The sequence below is a fragment of the Jaculus jaculus genome, chromosome X, assembly GCF_020740685.1.
Source record: "Jaculus jaculus isolate mJacJac1 chromosome X, mJacJac1.mat.Y.cur, whole genome shotgun sequence".
NCBI lineage: Eukaryota > Metazoa > Chordata > Mammalia > Rodentia > Dipodidae > Jaculus > Jaculus jaculus.
The window spans coordinates 131569335-131588436 of record NC_059125.1 but is presented as its reverse complement, the minus strand read 5'-3'; the positions used below and the strand labels follow the sequence as shown (position 1 = coordinate 131588436).

The following is a 19102-nucleotide window of genomic DNA, read 5'->3' as shown; positions in this document are numbered from 1 at the left end:
GCATCGTTTGCGAGTTGTGGCCATGGAGACATCTCACCTCCACATTTTATGCATCGTGTAAGAGTAAGATCATCCTTCCAATGTCAATATCCTTCTCACACCAACAAAAGAGTATCATCCCTGAGACTATCTAAGCGCGCAGAGAAAAGGCTCCTTCCTCAGACCCAGCTCCAGCCTCCAAAAAAAAAAAGCTTTCAAACCTCTCTTCTAGGACCGCACATGTTGATCCCTGCCTCCACGCGGTGACCCCCCAGTGCTCAGCCTGGACTTAGAGGGCTCTTCGACCCCAGTGAGACTTGGCAGAGCGGCCTTGGTAGGGGAGCCCCCACATCTCAGAACCCCAAGGCGTGGAGAGTGCCAAGCCTGCTGTGTGAGGTCCCTGGTTTGCAGTCCTGTTTTAGGCACCCCAGGAAGCACAGCTCCCAGTGGCTTTGCTCAGCCACCAGGTGCCCGCCTGGCAGCTCCAGGGACAAGAGGAGAGAAGGGCTTGGGTGAGCGCGGGGTAGCCGAGACCCTGGATCTCTGGGTGTGCGCTGCGCTACAGTGTGTCTGTGACATTGCTTTTTGGGCACTCTCGCTTTGGGTCACACTTAATCCCAACTCCTTAGGCTCTGTATTTGGCTCCTCTAGGCGTCCACGTCCTCCTCGGCCCTTCCCGGCTGAGGGCCAAGGCCGTGGCGCTTGGCGCCCTCCTCCCCCCCCTTCTCCCCCCTTCCGCCCCCGGGCCCCGAGGGGAGCGGGAGAAGCGGGGGGCGGGGACGCGGGCCGCGCCAGGCCACGCCCCCGGAGCCGGCTTTTTCTAGGGCCGGGGCAACAGGCTCGGCGCTGGCTGCTCCCGGTCGCCTCCCGAGGTGCGCTTGGCTCCAGCCCTTCGCCCGGCTCCGCTCCGCCGCCGCCGCCGCCGCCGCCGTCGTGGTCAATCGCTGTCGCCTCGCCGAGCTCCGGTGCAGCCAGCGCACAGCGCGTCCCCAGTGCCGCCACCAAGGCATCCCGCGCCCTGTCACCAGTCCCGGGCCGCTCTCCCCGCGGCAGCCCTCCGCCCGCCCGCCCGCCCGCTCTGTCAGTTTGTCTCGCTGTCTGTCTGTCCGCCGTTCTTTCCGCTTCTCCACCCACCTTTTCCTTCCTCCCTCTCTCCGGCTGGCTCGCTCGGCCGCTAGCTTAAGGACGCGGCGGAGCAGCTTCGCAGGAAAATCCCAGAACCCTTTGCAAAAAGCTTACAATGAAATTGAAGAAGTTCTTCGATTTCGGCGCCATTTTCGAGTGGAGTGAGAGGTGACATGCGATGTTTGATTTTTTTTTAAAGGGATTCCTTGCCTAGCGTGTTCCCCAAACATAACGTTACAGACTGCAGGCTGTAGCCGATGTGGGGCTAACTCGGGGGGAAAAGTTCAGGGTCGCTCTGGGGTTCGAAAGCCCGTTTGCAGATCGGGGTGGAAGGGGGCCCAAACAGACCTTTAAAATGTCCAACAACAAATGAGTGTGGCCAGAACTGTTCTCAGGAAACTGAAAAAAAAAAAGGTAAAAAGTAAATATGGAGGGGAGGGGACAGAAAAAGTAAGTCAGGGGCAGTGGCCTCTGTTGATCTTGCCCGGCTGGGGAGCGGCTGCCTGGGTTTGACAGAATGTAAATGGACTTTTGGCGCCTCAAATTTGTAAGCAGTAAAGTAAGTCTTGGAAAAAAATGTGGGATTAATTTTGACATTATCTCTCGCGAATTAAAACTTCAAGGTTGTTCAGTTTTCCCTGGAGGAGACGTGACATTGTTAGTTTCGCCCTAATGCGCCGAGGATGTGTACATCGTGTGTTCAGGGCGGGTACGAGATATCTGCAGCATTCCAACACAAAACGTTCTAAAATACGGCCAAAGAATCGTGTTCTTTGGCTCTTAAATTGTTTGACAAAACGTCGCAGTTCTGGAGGGGGTGGGGCTATAGTAACTCCAAAGTATTGATCCTTTGTCTATTGTATCAGCGAACGACACTCCAGAAGGGACCAGATGCCACTTTGTACTCTTCTTTCGTAAGTAAGGTTTAGTTCAAGGGGGAATACATAAACCAGGAAACCGAGGGGGCTTTTTAAGGCTTTAAGTCGTTGTACTGACACTGGAAGAGAAGAAAGAAGTAAAAGATGTGAATTCGATTTCGGTGTGTTCGCTTACAAAGCAATCGAGAAGGGCCTTCGCCTTTGATACTGTTGTTATTTCGAATGAACTTTTGTTTTTCTAAGTAAGGAAATGCTAAATTAAGAGTGATTAATGTCTGATGTGATGGTTCACATATTTTTGTGGCACATAAAATTTAATTGGGAGAAAGTTATGAACTTCTCAAATATAAATGTACATTTGCTAAACATGTTCTTTTTTTTCTTTTTAAGGGCAACCATCGACACCTTTTTTCTCCATTATTCCCAAACGTCAATGTAAAAGTTCCTTGTAAAAATCATAGCCAAGACTATGGAATTTAGAAACATTTAATTGTCCCGATTTAGGGAGTGAGATTATTGATGGCTTTGTTTATTCTTACAGTGTATTTGTTAGCCCTCCACCCCAGTCTGACGTGTAAACAACTTTGTACTTATATTCATTAAATACTCTGTACATTTAATTAATACATAGGACACAGCACCATTGTACTAATTTTGAAAAACATAATTTTAAAATGAAACAAAACAGGAGACGTAGTTATAGTAAATCTGTTTACATGTACAGAAATGTATTTAACGTTCAAAGTCTAGTTTTGTAGCTTTAATTTTTAGGTTTGTGATTGAGGGTGCACGGAGTTTTTTAAAGCTGACTTGAATATTTTGTTGAAACAAAGGGAGAATGTATGTAACTTATTACAAATGTGTGTCCATTTTAAAAAAAAACAAGTGGTATCTAATGAGTTAATCATTAAGAAGTATGCACAATGCGGCCATTTCAGGACGTGAAAGAGTTTCTGTGGTGCTGCTTGAGACCGGAAGGAGCGATTTGACATCAAGTAATTAAACTTCTTGATTTGAGTTTTAATTAGTGGCATTGATAGGTATAAATTATTTATAACTATGTTTGCCTCACCAGCTTGATGTGAAGACATCCAGGTATTTTTATCTAGAGAAAATTCTCTCATTGCTTGCCTTGAAAAATAACTCAAAGCAAGGTGTTTACTGCAAGAATGAAGAAAAAAAAAAAAAGGCTAAAACTACTGGCCTTGAGTTTAAAGAGGACGTCTGTGCTTGCATAGACAAATCTATGTGGCATTCAAATCTGCTGATGCTAACAAGAGGGGTTTTGGTTATCCTGTAAGTTTTCTGCGTCTATTTCCAATAAATGAATGATACACAGCAGGGACAAGTTTCACCAAGACTTTGAAGTTGGTTAGAGTGATCCAAATATCGCCCAATTGTCTCAATTTATTTAATCTTATTTTTCCTCTACTTTCCTAGGTAAGAGTCTCTTCCACCTTAATTATCTCCCACCATACTGGGAGGGAGGAGGGAGAAAGAGAGACAGAGAGAGAGAGAGAAAGATTGAATGAAAGCCACGCCCTTCACTCTGCCTTAAGATCCTGGGAAGAAAACGACTAATAAAAAGTACATCCATGTAGAGTGATGCGTAGCCCTAATCCTGCATTTTCTTTAACTTTTGCCTCTTGGGTGGGGCGGGGTGGGGCTTCCTTCTACCCAGGGAGATTGTCCCCCTTCGCAGGTCCCCCGGTGTGACAACTCCCCCTTCGTTGACCCCGAGGGGATGCAGCAGCAATTCATGTTTTGGAGTCTTGAAATGTTCAAAACATGAAGCGCTGCCTCACCCCTTCGTGGGGAAAGTAGAAGGCGGCGATCTGCAGGATAAGACCGGGCAACATTTGTTTCCTGAAAGTCCAACTCCGGAGCAGGTAGGTGGTCAAGGGCTTAGCTCTCTTCCTTGCGGGTCTGCGCACTGCCCTTGCGCCATGGCCTTGGACTTGGGAGGGCTTATACTGCGTTGCTGGGAGGGGGCGCGGGCCGAACCAAGGGAGCGTCAGGAGGAGCACGGAGGTCGACGGGACGTGGTGCCCCATGCTCAGCCGTGCCCTAGCAGCGGGAACAGTACTGCAGTAAGCGTTTGGGGCTCTGGAGTATTGTTTCCGCTGCCAGAGTAAGTCTGGGACTTCCACACGGGCCCACCCGCCAGGTAAGTCTCAATCCACCGCTTGCAGCATCAACCCCAGGGGGAGCGAGAGTCCAGACTAAGGCACAACAACATTTTAACACACCCTTCACTGCCAAAGTTCAACAACAACAACAACAACAACAAAATAATGGCAAAAGCACTTCCCCATCACCTATTAGAACATAGCAGGACAGCTATGAACAGAGATCGTCTTCAGTCCCCAGTTACAAACGGGCGGAGGTCCCAACCAAGAGTAAGGGTAGGCAGGAAGGGTGATTTCACTTGATCGCCTTAAAGGGGGCTTAAGATAGAAAGGACTTCTGAGTTCTGGAAAGATTAAGAGGTCCTTTCCCCACACCTCTGCCCCCAACATCTCAGGCATTAAAAAAAAAAATCGGGCCCCGTACTGGGTCGGGGTCTTGCATGCAGTGAGCCCCAGGTGACATGGGAAGGCATGACCTTCAGTTCTGAAGCCCTACATGGTGAACCGGTCTGCTTTTCTAGCTTATTTGTACCCTTTCTCCCAAATCATCCCAGCATTCCGCCTCGAAGGCACAGCTTCAAGGACACCTTTGTCACTATGGGCGGGCAGTTCGGGAGGCCTGCACTGGCTTGATAGCCCCTGGGGGAAAAATTGTAGCACCAGAGCTGTTGACTCAAGAGCCCTTTGTGACTATGAAACTGAGCTGTGGCTAATTAGTGCCGTGCCCCTGTTGTCGTCTAAAGCCATTGCCCCTCAATGGACTGGCCTTTTGAGAAAACTACACCCAGAGTCAAGAAGGAACTTAACAGCTGGCCTAGAAAAAGGGGTTAATTCTCCCGGTGAAGTATCGCTTTGTGGAGATCACTTTAGATATATCTCTTTTAATTTGGAGCATGGGCAGGTAAAGGAGTATAAGGAAACACAAAGGAAGGCCAAATCTTTTCCCACCCTCATTTTAAGGAAAATAATAATAAAAAATAAACCACGCAGCCCTCTGATCTGAACCAGCTACCTTTAAGTTATCTTCCTCCATGAGGCTGGGCGTGGTCCCCCATAAGTTTTTCAGTTGGGAGAGGCCCTGAGTTCCAGGGAGACAGTGTCCTTGCAAAGCACCACTCTCCCAGATTCCTTTGCGCTTGGGCTGCCAGTGGAGGGGTGGGGAGGGAAGTGGCTTGGGTCCTTGCCAAATGGACCCTCTGGCTCCGGGAGCACCAATACCTAGGCCAGGCCCAGTCCGCCCCTACCTACCCCAAGCTGCTTGAGGCCCTGTTCTCCCAGGTTCTGCCCCCACCTAGCCCCTTGGGGGGGGGGCTCTTTGCTCCTCATCAACTCCTCTTCCTTTCCCCACACAGCAGGGTTCTTCCTTAATCCAGAAGAGAGTGCCACAGGATACTAGATGAACACCCCACCCCGAAGGACCCCAAGTTCTGCTGCTCCCTCCAGCCAGCACCAGCAAGACACAGGTGAGATTAGGAACGGTGGGGGCTTCACGGGGGCAGGGGAGAAGTATCCTGATTTAGGAGCACTGCCTTCCAGAATCCTAGGGGCCTTTGGCCAGAATTCCCAAGAGCACCAAAATTGAGTTCACCCACACAACACCCTGACTGCTCAGCACCCTGTTCTAACTCACAATATGCCTTGCACCTTTAACACAGTCGAATTGTGATGTGCCTGGAGTTTCTTCCAAGGGCAAAAATGTGAATAAAGCAATATTTTAGCCAAACATTTCAGTGTCAATTAAGAAGATCGTAATTAGTTCCAGACTATAAATTCTCTTTTACAACTCCCTAAGGTATCCTTTTAAATTGTTTTTTTCAACATTGCTAAATGTACATCATAGTGTGTGGGAGACTTGTATAAAGTGATTTAGTTTATAGTTGCCAGATTAATTGATCCATTGTTACACATGCAAGAGGCACCTCTCCATTGTTTTCTCCTTTTCCCCCAACACATGTTATTTGTTAGTGAGGAAGCTACGTGCACGTGGCATTGTATAAAGTTTATTAGACAGGCGAGGCTCTTAAAACTAGAAAAAGCTTAGCCCAGCTCTAAATCTAATCTCTGACGTTTCTGTAAATTGTGGGACAAGATATGCAGGTAACTTTGTTAGCCTGGAATTGAACACGATTCTATAACAATTTCAGTAACAGGGATATTTTTGAAGGCACCCAGAATCTTGAGTTACTAATACTGGGTTTTTTTTTTTCCCCCCCTGATAAAGGAACTGTGCATCAAAAATCCTGGCGGGAATATGAACACAGAAGACTCCTGTTTCAAGAAAATGCAATCATCTTTCAAAAGCTGTAATTTATATGCATTTTACCTCACTAGGTATTGAAAACCACCGAATTGGGGGGAGTTAAAATATAATCAATCACTAAGTGTAATATTATACATCCTTTAAACATGTTACTGGAAAGTGTTTTATGATCTGTAAGTCAACAGTCCTGTTCCACCATTTTCCTTCCTGCTGACCCCCATACCCATGCTTTTTTTTTGTTCTAGTTGGCATGTAAACTTGTTTTTCCCACCAAATGAGTCAGTCACGATGGGAGCATCAATTGATTCGAACAGATGTGTGTCAATGTTACTTGGAAAAAAACTACATGCCAATAACCAGGGAAAACAGAAAAGGCAGTGGTTGTAACTCTGTAAAAATTTATGCATGCACACAGACAAGGACAAAAGTAGAACCCTAAACAGGAAAACATTTGGATATACTCCAGCTCTGGGAGATGGAATAATTGTATGTTGCTTTTGATTCCCATTAATATGGGCAACTGTCCAATTAAACAAAAAAACTAATAAGGACTCGGCAGTGCATGTTATTTGCTGACTGTTCTAAAACACTATACCTATCAACTTATCAAGGCACAGGGAACAGCAAGGGAAGGGGTTCCTCAAATCTTGTACAGTTAAGGGCAACACTTGGAGAAAACATGATGTTACAAGATGCAAGTTAATTTACAGGCAGCTTTTCAGAGGGAATGCAATATGACAACAAAAATAAGTTCAAAAGGCATGCTTGGGAAGGATCAACAAATATGTGTTGATAGGAATTAAAAGAAGAGCTGGGGACTATATCCAAGATGGCATGAATTTTTCGAGATATATCTCCCATTGGCTAGCAGTATCTCTCATAACCCCAGAGATTTATGTATGTGTTTGTACTTAGAGTTATTACATAACTCTTAATGAAAAACTGTGTGTACACCAACCATAGCAAATATATATCTCCCTGCCCCAGCACAGCCTGCTCATGCCTACCCATTAGCTGCTGCTCGCTCACTGAATAAACAAGGATCTGCTAGCTCTTTCCTAATCTTTCACCTATCTGCTTCCCTTCTTGGCTCCACGACTAAATCTCCTCCACAAGTTCAAAAGGGCTTAAGGCCCAGTGGGGATAATAAATTGAATCATTAGGGAGGAACCCTGAAAGACTTCCACTTCCTGTGGGCCTTAGAGCCTTAGAGAACTCCCCTTACACGATGGAGCTCCATTATCTGAGCAGTTTGGAGAGGAGGTCCTGGCCTCAATGCTGCAGTCAGGGAGCTGGGAATGGTTGCTTTGAAGTCTGATTCTCCCAGGGCAGTTCCCTCACCTGTCCCTCACCCCCACCTCCGCTGCGCAGGCTTTCTGGGCCACATTATTATTACCCCAAGGCCAGATTGCTGTGCCATCGAAACCCTCAGCATCTTGCCTTTTTCTCCTTCACTTACCTTCTTTTCCAAATGCTTTCATATTAGTTATTTGCAACAACTTTGAAAGATAGAGTAAGGCAGGGGGAAGGCTTCTGCATGTGTGTGGCAGCCTCATCCAGACTCCATACTGTGTGAGCTAGGCCTTACCTGGTCATCAGACATCTACTCCTTAGTGCCTAGAGCAAGAAGTAGGGCTGTGCAGGTATGTTCAGTTCGAAAAGGTGTGAGTGAAAGTATCTCGTCTTAACATGAGCTAGACACTTCCCAGTTGATTGGTCTCAGAATTACGAAGTACTAACTAGAGATCACCCACCTTGCACAAACCAAGAAAGCCCATGTAAATTCATTTAAAATTTCTGCTCTTTGATTTTTTTTTTAAAGTAGATTCAGCCAAAATACCCTCATGAGGGGACAAACAGAAGGTCCAAGCAGAGGGCTTAATTTAGTGGCTAGCCCAATAAAACCTTTTTTTGGCCCTCACAAGTAGTCATTATAAAGACTATCTAAAAAATACATAGGATAATAAGTTTTTCAAAAATCAAGGTCACAGGGTCACATGGACTCCATTAGCTGAAAAGTAACAGAAATTAGAAGGAACCTACAAAACAAAAATGCTCATTGCGTAATGGAAGTAGGGTTTAGACCAAATGCTTTCTCCTTCTCTGCTTTTTTCATTGTGCTGTTCTGTTATGCCATGTTTTTTGTTGTTGTTGTGTTGTCAAACATAATTCTCTAAGTAGTCTTTAAGGGTCATGGGAGATACAGAAATTGGGGGTCAAAGATACGCAGACCTCAGACATCTCGGGGATCATCATGTCACGAGATACCACTGTGCACTTGTGACAGATTGATAACTGAAAGGTCTGGGAGCCGCTTGACTTCATAGGAATACATGTGGTAAGTATTATAGGACCAACCTAGGAAAAGATCGGAGAAAAGTAAGCCCTAAGCAAAGAGGAAACTCGTTGCCATGGAAGGGTGGGCATGAGTTTCATTTCCACAGGAGTATAAGGAGAGGCGTCTTATTGCTTTCAGTTTCTATCTGGTGAGTTGAAATGTAAATGTAAATGTAAAGTCTCACTCTAGCCCAGGCTGACCTGGCACTCATTCTGGAGTCCCAGACTGGCCTCGGATTCATAGCGATCCTACATTTGCCTCCCTAGAGCTAGGATTAAAGGCGTGCACCACCATATCCAACACATTTTAGGATAGAATAATAACATATTTTTACTCAAACTATACAGGCACATCTTTGTTGAGTCACATAAGTGGTCAGAAACAACAAAAATCTACAAGTTCAGAAAGTCACAGAAAAAGAAAATTATGTTAATCTCAGTATGGTATTTTTTTTTAAATTTACTTAAGAATGGGTCTCAAGGCGCCCAGGTTGGCTTCAGATCTGCTGTACAAGCTGAGGCCGGATTTGAACTTTGGCTCCTAATGCTTTCATCTCCCACCTGCTGGGAATGCTCCACCAAGCCTGACTTAACACTTTTTTGAGACATAATCTCACTGATTGACCCAGGTTATCCTTAAACTCACTCTTAGCCCAGGTAAGCCTTGAACTTGTGGTCTTCCTGACTCAGACTCATGTGTAGCAGATTACAGTCCTGTACCACCAGGTCTATTTTCATTTCAGTCATTTTAAAATGAAAATAGGAACATATTGAATCTCTAACATAAATAAATATGGTTTGTCTAGTGTAAAGGAATAGGATGCTTTCATTTAAAATATTTCTGAAGATATTTTTTGTGATATCTTTTCCCTCCTTTGTATCTTGGTTTGCCTAGATAGTAGCCATGTATAGATAACAACGTTATGAGGAACTACATTATGATGGCTGTCTCTCAGTATTTCTGTGACTTGTCATTGAACAAAGATGCCAAGGGCTAGGGGTATGGCTCAGTGTAAGAGAGAATGCACAAGACCCTGAATCTAATCCTCAGCAAAATGCTAGGAAGGAGAGTGGAGAGGGAGGGAGAGAAGGGGAGGGAAGAAACAAAGATGCTAAACTATTTTTGCGATGTGTTCCTAATATGTACTATGAATATATTGGGGACATTTTGCATTCATAGTTTTGCATTGATCCCATGGGGAAAAGCTTAGGGGGGTGTCTACCAAATGCGTAAAGGTCGGTTACCTCTGAGCTGTGGCACCACAGTCAAAGAAAGATGCTAAACTGTTTTTGCGATGTGTTCCTAATATGCATTATAACTATATTGGGAACATTTTGCATGCATAGTTTTGTGTCAATATCCAGACAATGTGGTGGAGGAAAGAAACCAAAAATCTAATAGTTCGTGGTTTGCTTTTATAATATAAGTAAGGTACAGAATTATTTTTGCAGTATGTTCCTGAATACATACCATAAGCGTATTGGGAACATTTTGCATGCATAGTTTTGTATCAATATATGGGGGAAAGGGCCTTAAAAGTAGTTATATCTAGGTTTCTAATATTAGAGTGATGTTTGTTTTTCTCTTTATACTTTTATGGTTTTTTCCAAGTAGTGCTTATATAAACAAAATGTATTACTTTTATAGCAATAATAAAACTGTTCATTTTTATGAAGAGTCTGGATTTACTTTTTTTTTTTTTGAAGCATGGATCCCCAACCTGGGGATGGGGGAAGACTTCTATCTTGGAGGTTAAGATGTTTGTCTGAGAAGCTGAAGGACCCCCATTCAATTCCCCAGGACCCATGTGAGCCAGGTGCACAGCAGTGGACCCTGAACACTTTCAAACCAGTCTGGAAAAATCATACAGAATTTCTGTATGAGCTGCAAGGGAAAAGTGTGTTTTTATTTGCTCTTGGCAAAAGAAAATGAAAGTACCTATTTAAAACCTAACCATGAAGCAAAATAATACTAAAAAATAAAATACAACCATGGCAGCCTGTCATGTTGGTTCATACATACAATCACACATCATTTAGAAGGCTGGGCCAGGAGAAGTGCCATGAGCTAAAGACCAGCATGGTCAACATGATAAGACTGTCTCAGGAAAAATATATATATATTATATACACAGAGTAACAACAGTATTATTGCTAACAGATTGCTATCTCCTGACTACTCAAAGTGACATCCTGAGAAGGAGAAAGATGAAATGGGCTTATTATTCTTCTAGAAACAATTCAAGAAGGTGGCACTTGGGTCCACACTTGCCAGTTGGAGACATGCCTGAGTCAGAAAACACCTTGTGGAAAGCCTGCTCTCATGTACCTACTTTATGCAGATGCACAAACTTCCCAGCTCCAATGTCACATGGGTGTTGGAAAATTCAGGCAGCCTCCCCATTTAGCTGACTGCTCCTCTAGTCCTGGTAAGAGATGGAACCCTTAGGTAATTTACCAGGCCCATAGTATGACAAAGCCCCCCCCCCCCCAAGGGTTTTAATCTTCCTCAATTCCTCACATGGCCCCACATTACAAGAGGAGCTAGGGTCCCTCTGGGTCTTTTTTCTTTAAAATATCTTATTTATTTATGAGAGAGAGCAAGAGAAAGAGGCCTGTAGTCACTGCAGATGAACTCCAGACACATGTGCCACCTTGTGCATCTGGCTTACGTGGATACTGGGGAATCAAACTTGGCTCCTTAGGCTTCGCAGGTGAGCATCTTAAGTGCTAGGCCATCTCTCCTCTGAGTTTTTTTTTTTTCAGGTACTCTGAGGAAACAGCTGCAATACAAATGTCACTGAGCACTCTAGCGAGCTCATATTCCTAGGCATTGGTTTTAAAGAATGCAGCCATCCTGGAGAGATGGCTTGGAGGTTAAGATAGTTGTCTGAGAAGCTTAAGGACCCCCGTTCAATTCCCCAGGACCCATGTGAGCCAGATGCACAGGGGGCACATGCATCTGGAGTTCGTTTGCAGTGGTGAGAGGCCCTGGCATGCCCATTTTCTCTCTATCTGGCCTCCCTCTCGCTCTAATAAATAAATAGAGGTTTTAGAAATGCAACCATCATAGTCCTTACAGCAGAAGCTACCATTGTGAGGCCAAAGTGTTCATTCAGATACGTTAGGACCATTCTTTCCTGTTCCTTACAGAATGTCCCTGTTCTGCTTAACAAGTAATCACACAGCCAAATGTGTCTTTCTTCTTTGCCACACTCAGTCAGGGCATTTCTTCCAGGTGCCCAGCTCTGTACTCAGCCAAGTCTGGAAGAGAAGCCCGAGTGCAGGTGACAGGCAGCCAGGGAGACCTTGGATGCTCAAATCCCCTCCTCTGTCTACTACCTGGTACCAAGCCAGGATCCCCTGGAGCTTTGACCTGCGCTGGGTCCAATCCCACAGAGAACTTGTTTTGCTAAGCTCTGTATCTGAGTGGCCTGTCCCTCTCCCCACGCCCCCCCCCATGCTAGTCCTTGCTAGGCAGGGATTAAGGAAGGGAGAGGGGCAGAAAGAGGATGGATTCATCTCTGGGCGTGAGAAAGAACTCCCCCAATTTGAGCACTGACCTTCAAGGCCTCCCATTTAGCAGTGGAAGAACATCATGGACTCCTGAATTTCTGAATCACTGAAATAATGGTAGAATCTGGCCAGTACAGCAAACACACCTCTTAGTTGGAAGTCAAGAAGGGGAGGGGGTCAGAAGGAAGGAGAGTGTCCCCTTGCTAACAGATCAGTCCAAGCCTCATTTTACGGAAGAGGAAATGGACCTGCAGAGAGAGGAAATGACTCAGCAGAGGGGTCACAGGGAGAATTGGTAGCAATGTTAGAAATTGAACGGTGGTCTCCAGGGCTTACAGTGTCACACTGAATCTAAGGGACACAGGGGGTGCCTTAATTAGACACTGAAGGATGTGGGGCTTGAGGCACACTTGAAAAGGTAGGTGGAGCTGAAATAGGCAGGAAAAAGTAGGGTGCTCGCTGGATTTCAAGCAGAGGAGGACATGCATACAGGCTGAATGTGTCGCCAGCACTGGCAGGAGAGGGTCTGGGGGAAGGTGTCAAGGACAATTCTGGTTTCTGAAGGAGGGCTATTCCCTGAGGGCCTAACAGTGCTATAACTGCGCAGATGCAAAAAAAAAAAAAAAAAGCCCTAAAAATATGCATATTTGATTCCTCTGTTTGAAATTGAAAACACTGTTTCTCTCTTCTTCTTTCTTTCTTTCTTTTTTTTCTTGGTTTTTCGAGGTAGGGTCTCACTCTAGCCCAGGCTGGCCTGGAATTCACTATGGAGTCTCAGGGTGGCCTCGAACTCATGGCTATCCTCCTACCTCTGCCTCCTGAGTGCTGGGATTAAAGGCATGAGCCACCACGCTCGGCACTGTTTCTCTTTTCAACGGGTTTAAATTACAATGCATTTTAAAAGGTGAAGTTGAGACCTCAAAAATCACTTCAAATTTGTCAATGGGGTCCTCCACATTGTCCAGAGACTCCCATGCCAATCTCATTTGAGAGGAGTATTCATTCAGCAGGCTCCAAACATTTGAATTTTGGTTTGTTTCTCCTACCAGGACCTGATCCTCCTCCTTGCCTTCTCTTCCTAACAGTTCCCTGATTCTTTTCTTTCTTTCTTTTTCCTTTTTATTTATTTATTTGAGAGAGTCGGGCAGATAGAGAATGGGCGCACCAGGGCCTCCAGCCACTGCAAACGAATTCCAGACGCATGCTCCACCTTGTACATCTGGCTTATGTGGGTCCTGGGGAATTGAACCTAGGTCCTTTGGCTTTGCAGGCAAGCACCTTAACCGCTAAGCATCTCTCCAGCGCCCTGGTTCTTTTCTCTTTCTATTTATTTATTTATTTATTTATTTATTTATTTATTTATTTATTTATTTATTTGAGAGCAACAGAGAGAGAAAGTCTGATAGAGAGAATGGGTGCACCAGGGCCTCCAGCCACTGCAAACGAACTCCAGATGCGTGTGCCCCCTTGTGCATCTGGCTAACGTGGGTCCTGGGTACTCCAGCCTCCAACCGGAGTTCTTAGGCTTCACAGGCAAGCACTTAACTGCTAAGCCAGCTCTCCAGCCCCCTGGTTCTTTTCTTTCTTTTTTTTTTTTTTCTGGTTCTTTTCTTTAGGGAGCTACCCGCCCCCGCCAGAATTATGGAACTCTTGAAGAGCTGTCATGTAAACGGATGAGGGGGTCCATCAGTCATGTGTTCAAGAACAATCCAATCATAGTACCCCTCCTCCTTTCCCTCTTGTTTGCCTGAGGACCTTACCCTAGCCAAACAGAGTAAGTCCCTCGGATTTGTATCTTTTGTAAAATTGTGAAATAGTCGTCTGCAGTGTCTAAACCCAGAACTGTATTTGGCAGTGCCTACTATCCCCTATCTGTTGATTCTTTCTTTGATTGCCCCTTTTGTAGAATGTGGATTGGACCAGGTCCACATTGGTCACCATCCAGCTGGTGGCAGGGGGAAGGGGAGGGGAAGGGCTTCCTTGTCTACCGCTGGAGGACTACCAGCAGAAGACAACACAGAAGGGGAAGAGAGCGAGAACGGGGCTGGAGAGATGGCGTACTGATTAAGGTGCTTGCCTGCGAAGCCCGAGAGCCCAGGTTCAATTCCCCAGTACTCACATAAACTAGATGTACAACTTGCTGCCTACATCTAGAGTTGGTTTGCAGTGGCTAGAGGCCCTGACATGGCCATTCTCTTTCTTTTTTTTTTCCCTCTTTCTCTCTTTCCCTCTATCTGCCTCCTTGTCTCTCTGTTTCAACTAAATAATTAAATAAAAACTTTAAAAAGGTGTGAGTGGGGCTGGAGAGGTGGCTTAGCGGTTAATCGCTTGCCTGTGAAGCCTAAGGACCCCGGTTCGAGGCTCGGTTCCTCAGGTCCCACTTTAGCCAGATGCACAAGGGGGCGCAGGCGTCTGGAGTTCGTTTGCAGAGGCTGGAAGCCCTGGCGCGCCCATTCTCTCTCTCTCCCTCTATCTGTCTTTCTCTCTGTGTCTGTCGCTCTCAAATAAATAAATAATTAATTAAAATAAAAAAGATTGGTGAGCTGGGCATGGTGGCGACCACCTTTAATCCCAGCACTTGGCAGGCAGAGGTAGAGGATCTCCGTGAGTTTGAGGCCACCCTGAGACTCCATAGTGAATTCCAGGTCAGCCTGAGCTAGAGTGAGACCCTACCTAAAAATAAATAAAGAAAAGAAATGAAAAAGAGTGATGAACAAAAGAGGTCTTCCCAGACCTGCTTCCCTGAGCCTAAGATGCTAGATGAAACAGGGCATCCGTTCCTTGCAAGGGAAACAGTGCTGCTTGCCAGAGCAGAGAGACTAAGGAAAACAACTGGCGACTGACAAGTTTCTAGCTGAGGATTCACACCATCTGTCATAAATGTCCAGATATGAGGCTCCACTAGTTTGGAACCAGAAGTACCAAAATTCACAATCCTCCTGTTTGGCCTCTGCAGTACTGAGATTGCACGTGTGTGGCACCGTGACTAGCTAATTTGTTTGTTTCTTTGTTTGTTTGTTTGTTTGTTTGTTTGCTTTGGCTTTTCAAGGTAGGGTCTCCCTCTAACCCAGGCTGACTTGAAAATAGTCTCAGGCTGGCCTCAAACTCACAGTGATCCTCCCAAGTGCTGGGATTAAAGGTGTGCACCACCATGCCACAGAGAGAGAAAATGGGCCCACGAGGGCCTCCAATGGCAGCAAATGAACTCCAGACATATGCACCACTTTGTGCATCTGGTTTTACATGGGGAGAGGGGAATCAAACTCCAGGCATTAGGCTTCATAGGAAAGTACCTTAACCTCTGAACCATCTCTCCAGCCCGCTGGCTACCTCTTTTTGTTATTTACTAGCAAGGAGAGAGAGAGAGAGAATGAGAACCTCTTGCCACTGCAAATGAACTCCATACATATGAGCCACTTGGTTCATCTGGCTTTACATTGGAACTGGGGAATCACACTAGGGCCATCAGGCTTCTCAACCAAGCTTTTCCACCGAGCCATCTCTCCAGCTCCTTTTTTTTTTCTTTTTTCTTTTTTTTTGAGACAGGTTCTCAATATGTAACCTAGACTGGTCTTGAACCTGCAATCCTCCTTCCTCAGTCTCCACCCCCCCTACCTGGTCCTGATTTAACCATGTAGCCAGGCATTGTGACACACTCCTTTAGTTCCAGCTGAGTAGGGGAGTGCCATGAGGAAGCCACCCTGGGGCTACAGAGTGAGTTCCAGGTCAGCCTGGGCTACAGTGAGACCTTCCCTCAATAAAAAAGCCTCATACTGGGTATGATGGGGCACGCCTTTAATCCCAACACTCAGGAGGCAGAGCACAGAACTTTATGGGGCGGGGGAGACACCTGAATCAAAACACCACACCAGGGTACTGTAGTGATGATTGCCTATGGCCAACACCGGACATCTCTTCCCTGTGCCCGTCTGCACATGAAGTTCCTATGTTGTTGACCGTGACATGTTAGCTAAAAGGAAGTTGTCCAATAGTTAACTGGCTCCAATCACTTTTTAGGCCCCAGTTGGAATACTTCCTCCTTTTGAGCATTGTGTCATCCCCCCGCATGCACAATGAACCGCCTGGGAACTCCCGCCACATACTGTGTCCAGGCACTTGCTCAGAGTATGTCAAGGGTTTCCGGTGTGCCTCCCGCCATACAGTTATTCCCCCGAGTGAAAAGGTGAAGTGAGACTGGGGAGACAGCTCACTGGTTAAAAACACCTGCCGTGCAAGCTGGACAAGTAGAGTTTGGATCCCCAGATCCCACGCAAAGGCAGATACACAATGGGATACACATCTGTAATCCCAACCCTCCAACTGGCAGTGGGAAATGGAGATAGGAGAATTACAAAGGTCACGCCAGCTCTTCTGGTGTTTGCAGCAGCAACGACAGGAGAGACACTGTCTCAAACAAGGAGGAAAGCAAAGGCCAAACCCCTAAGGTTGTCCTATGACCTCCATTTGTATGTACACACCGAATACATATACACACAAGGAGGGAAGAATGAACACTCAGCCATAAACCTGCTATGATGGGGCATGTCTGTAATCCTAACATCCAGAGGCCGAGACAAAAGGATTGTGAGGTCAAGGTTAGCCAGGGCTGCACAGTGAGTTGCCATCAAAAAGAGGACGGAGGGGATGGAAAGACTGGTAGCAGTTAAGGTGCTTGCCTGTGAAGCCTAAGGACCCAGGTTCGATTCCCTAGCACCCACATAAGCCAGATGCACAAGGTGGTGCATACATCTGGAGTTCCTTTGCAATTGCTACAGGCCCTGGCACACCCATTCTCCCTCTCTTCTCTCTGCCTCTTTCTCTCAAATAAATAAATATTAAAAAAAAAATAGGATAGGGCTGGAGAGATGGCTTAGTGGTTAAGGCACTTGCCTGCAAAGCCAAAGGACTCAGGTTCAATTTCTTAGGACCCACGTAAGACAGATGCACAAGGGGACACATGCGTCTAGAGTTTGTTTGCAGTGGCTGGAGGCCTTGGTGTGCCTATTCTCTCTCTCTCTCAAATAAATAAATAAATAAATATAAAATATCAAAAATTATTGCTGGGTGTGGTGGCACACGCCTTTAATCCCAGTACTCAGTAGGCAGAGGTAGGAGGATCACCATGAGTTCAAGGATGGTCCTTAGAACTGCTCATCACTTCATCACTGTCATCTGTCATTGCTTGAGGACATCATCCTGGTTCCTACAAGATCACTTCTGCTGCAGGGCATGGCCTAGTCTAGTCTTCAGGGATAAATAAATAGAAATGTTTTTGCATTTGCAGGTCAAGCATGGTGGTACATGCCTTTGATTCCAGCACTCAGGAGGCAGAGGTAGAAGAATCACTGTGAGTTCAAGGCCACCCTGAGACTATATAGTGAATTTCAAGTCAGCCTGGGCTACAGCAAGACTCTACCTCAAAAAAAAAAAAAAAAAGAGCCAGATGTGGTGGCACCTGCCTTTAATAGCAGCACTTGGGAGGCAGAGGTAGGAGGATCACCATGAGTTCAAGTTCACCCTGAGACCACATAGTAAATTCCAGGACAGGGCTAGATTAAGACCCTCCCTTGAAAAATCAAACAACAAAAATAGCTTGGGCTGCTTTCACTCTTAGTGGGAGAATCTGCTTTATTTTACTGATGCCAGAGAAAACAAAGAAGAATCAAGGCCTATCAATAAGACAAGAAGATAACCAATTGCCTACCACGACACATGCCACCTCTACCACATTTACCAGGGCCCAGAAGAAAGTGAACAGGAAGCAGTGACATGAATACTGCTCTTACTGCTAGCCTGACAACCAGTTCCAGAGTGATGGCGACAGGCACAATGATCAATCAAAACTTATCAAAACAGAAATTCAGAGTCTACAGCGAACATTAAATTTGACTGCCAACAAGCTTGTCATGGCTCAGGGAACATTGAGGAAGGAGTGGAAAGACTATAAGAGCCATAGAGTGGGTAGGAATATCCTGAGACATGAGTTCTCTGATACCACCAGGGACTGACTGAGGCCTTCATGACCCCACAGTGATTACCATAACCCACTGAGGAGGGGCCCCACGGTAAAAGGAGCAGGGGGACAAAAGAATATATATATATTTTTTAAACCAGGCATGGTGGCACACACCTTTAATCTCAGCACTCGGGAGACAGAAGTAGGAGGATCACCATAAGTTCAAGGCCACCCTGAGACTACATAGTGAATTCCAGATCATCCTAGACTACAGTGAAACTCTACCTCCAAAGACCAAAATAACAAAAATTTAAAAAATTAAAAATAGCTGGGGGTGGCTGAAGAGATGGCTCAGATGATAAAGTGCTTGCTCTACAACTTTGAGTACCTACATTTAAATGTCCAGCCCCATGTAAAACAAAAATCCAGGAGCTGGGATGGAGAGATGTGTCAGTGGTTAAGGTGCTTGCCTGCAAACCCTAAAACCTGGGTTCAATTCCCCGGTACCCACGTAAGCCAGATGCACAAAGCGACACATGCATATGGAGTTCATTTGCACTGGCTAGAGGCCCTAGCATGTCCACACACACACACACACACACACACACACTCTTTCTCTGTTTCTGTATCTCTTTGCTTGCAAATAAAAATTATATATATATATATATTTTTTAAATCCAGGGGCTAGAGAGATGGCTTACAGCTTAAGGCATTTGCCTGCAAAGCCTAAGAACCCATGTTCGACTCTCCAGATCCCACATAAGCCAAATGCACAAGGTTGCACATGTGCACAAGGTAACACGGGTGTCTGGAGTTCGATTGCAGTAGCTAGAGGAGAATTCTCTCTTTCTGTCTCACACACTCTCTCATAAAAAATTCCAAGAAAAAAAAAGTCCAGAAGCTATAGGAGCCTTCTGTCATC

The 19102-nt window shown here is 45.7% G+C and overlaps 1 long non-coding RNA gene across 3 annotated transcripts; it reads left to right on the top strand.

Moving 5' to 3' along the window:
- Window positions 1-1047: 1047 nt before the first annotated feature.
- Window positions 1048-6922, top strand: LOC123456671. Of its 3 annotated transcripts, none has more exons than XR_006634613.1 (6): window positions 1048-1272; window positions 2373-2977; window positions 3423-3569; window positions 3685-3871; window positions 5464-5574; window positions 6333-6922. It is a non-coding gene; the product is annotated as an uncharacterized LOC123456671 (long non-coding RNA). The 3 variants fall into 3 exon arrangements; XR_006634614.1 differs by lacking the exon at window positions 1048-1272 and adding an exon at window positions 1526-2018; XR_006634612.1 differs by lacking the exon at window positions 2373-2977 and having other exon boundaries at window positions 1060-1272.
- The last annotated feature ends 12180 nt before the right edge of the window (window positions 6923-19102 follow it).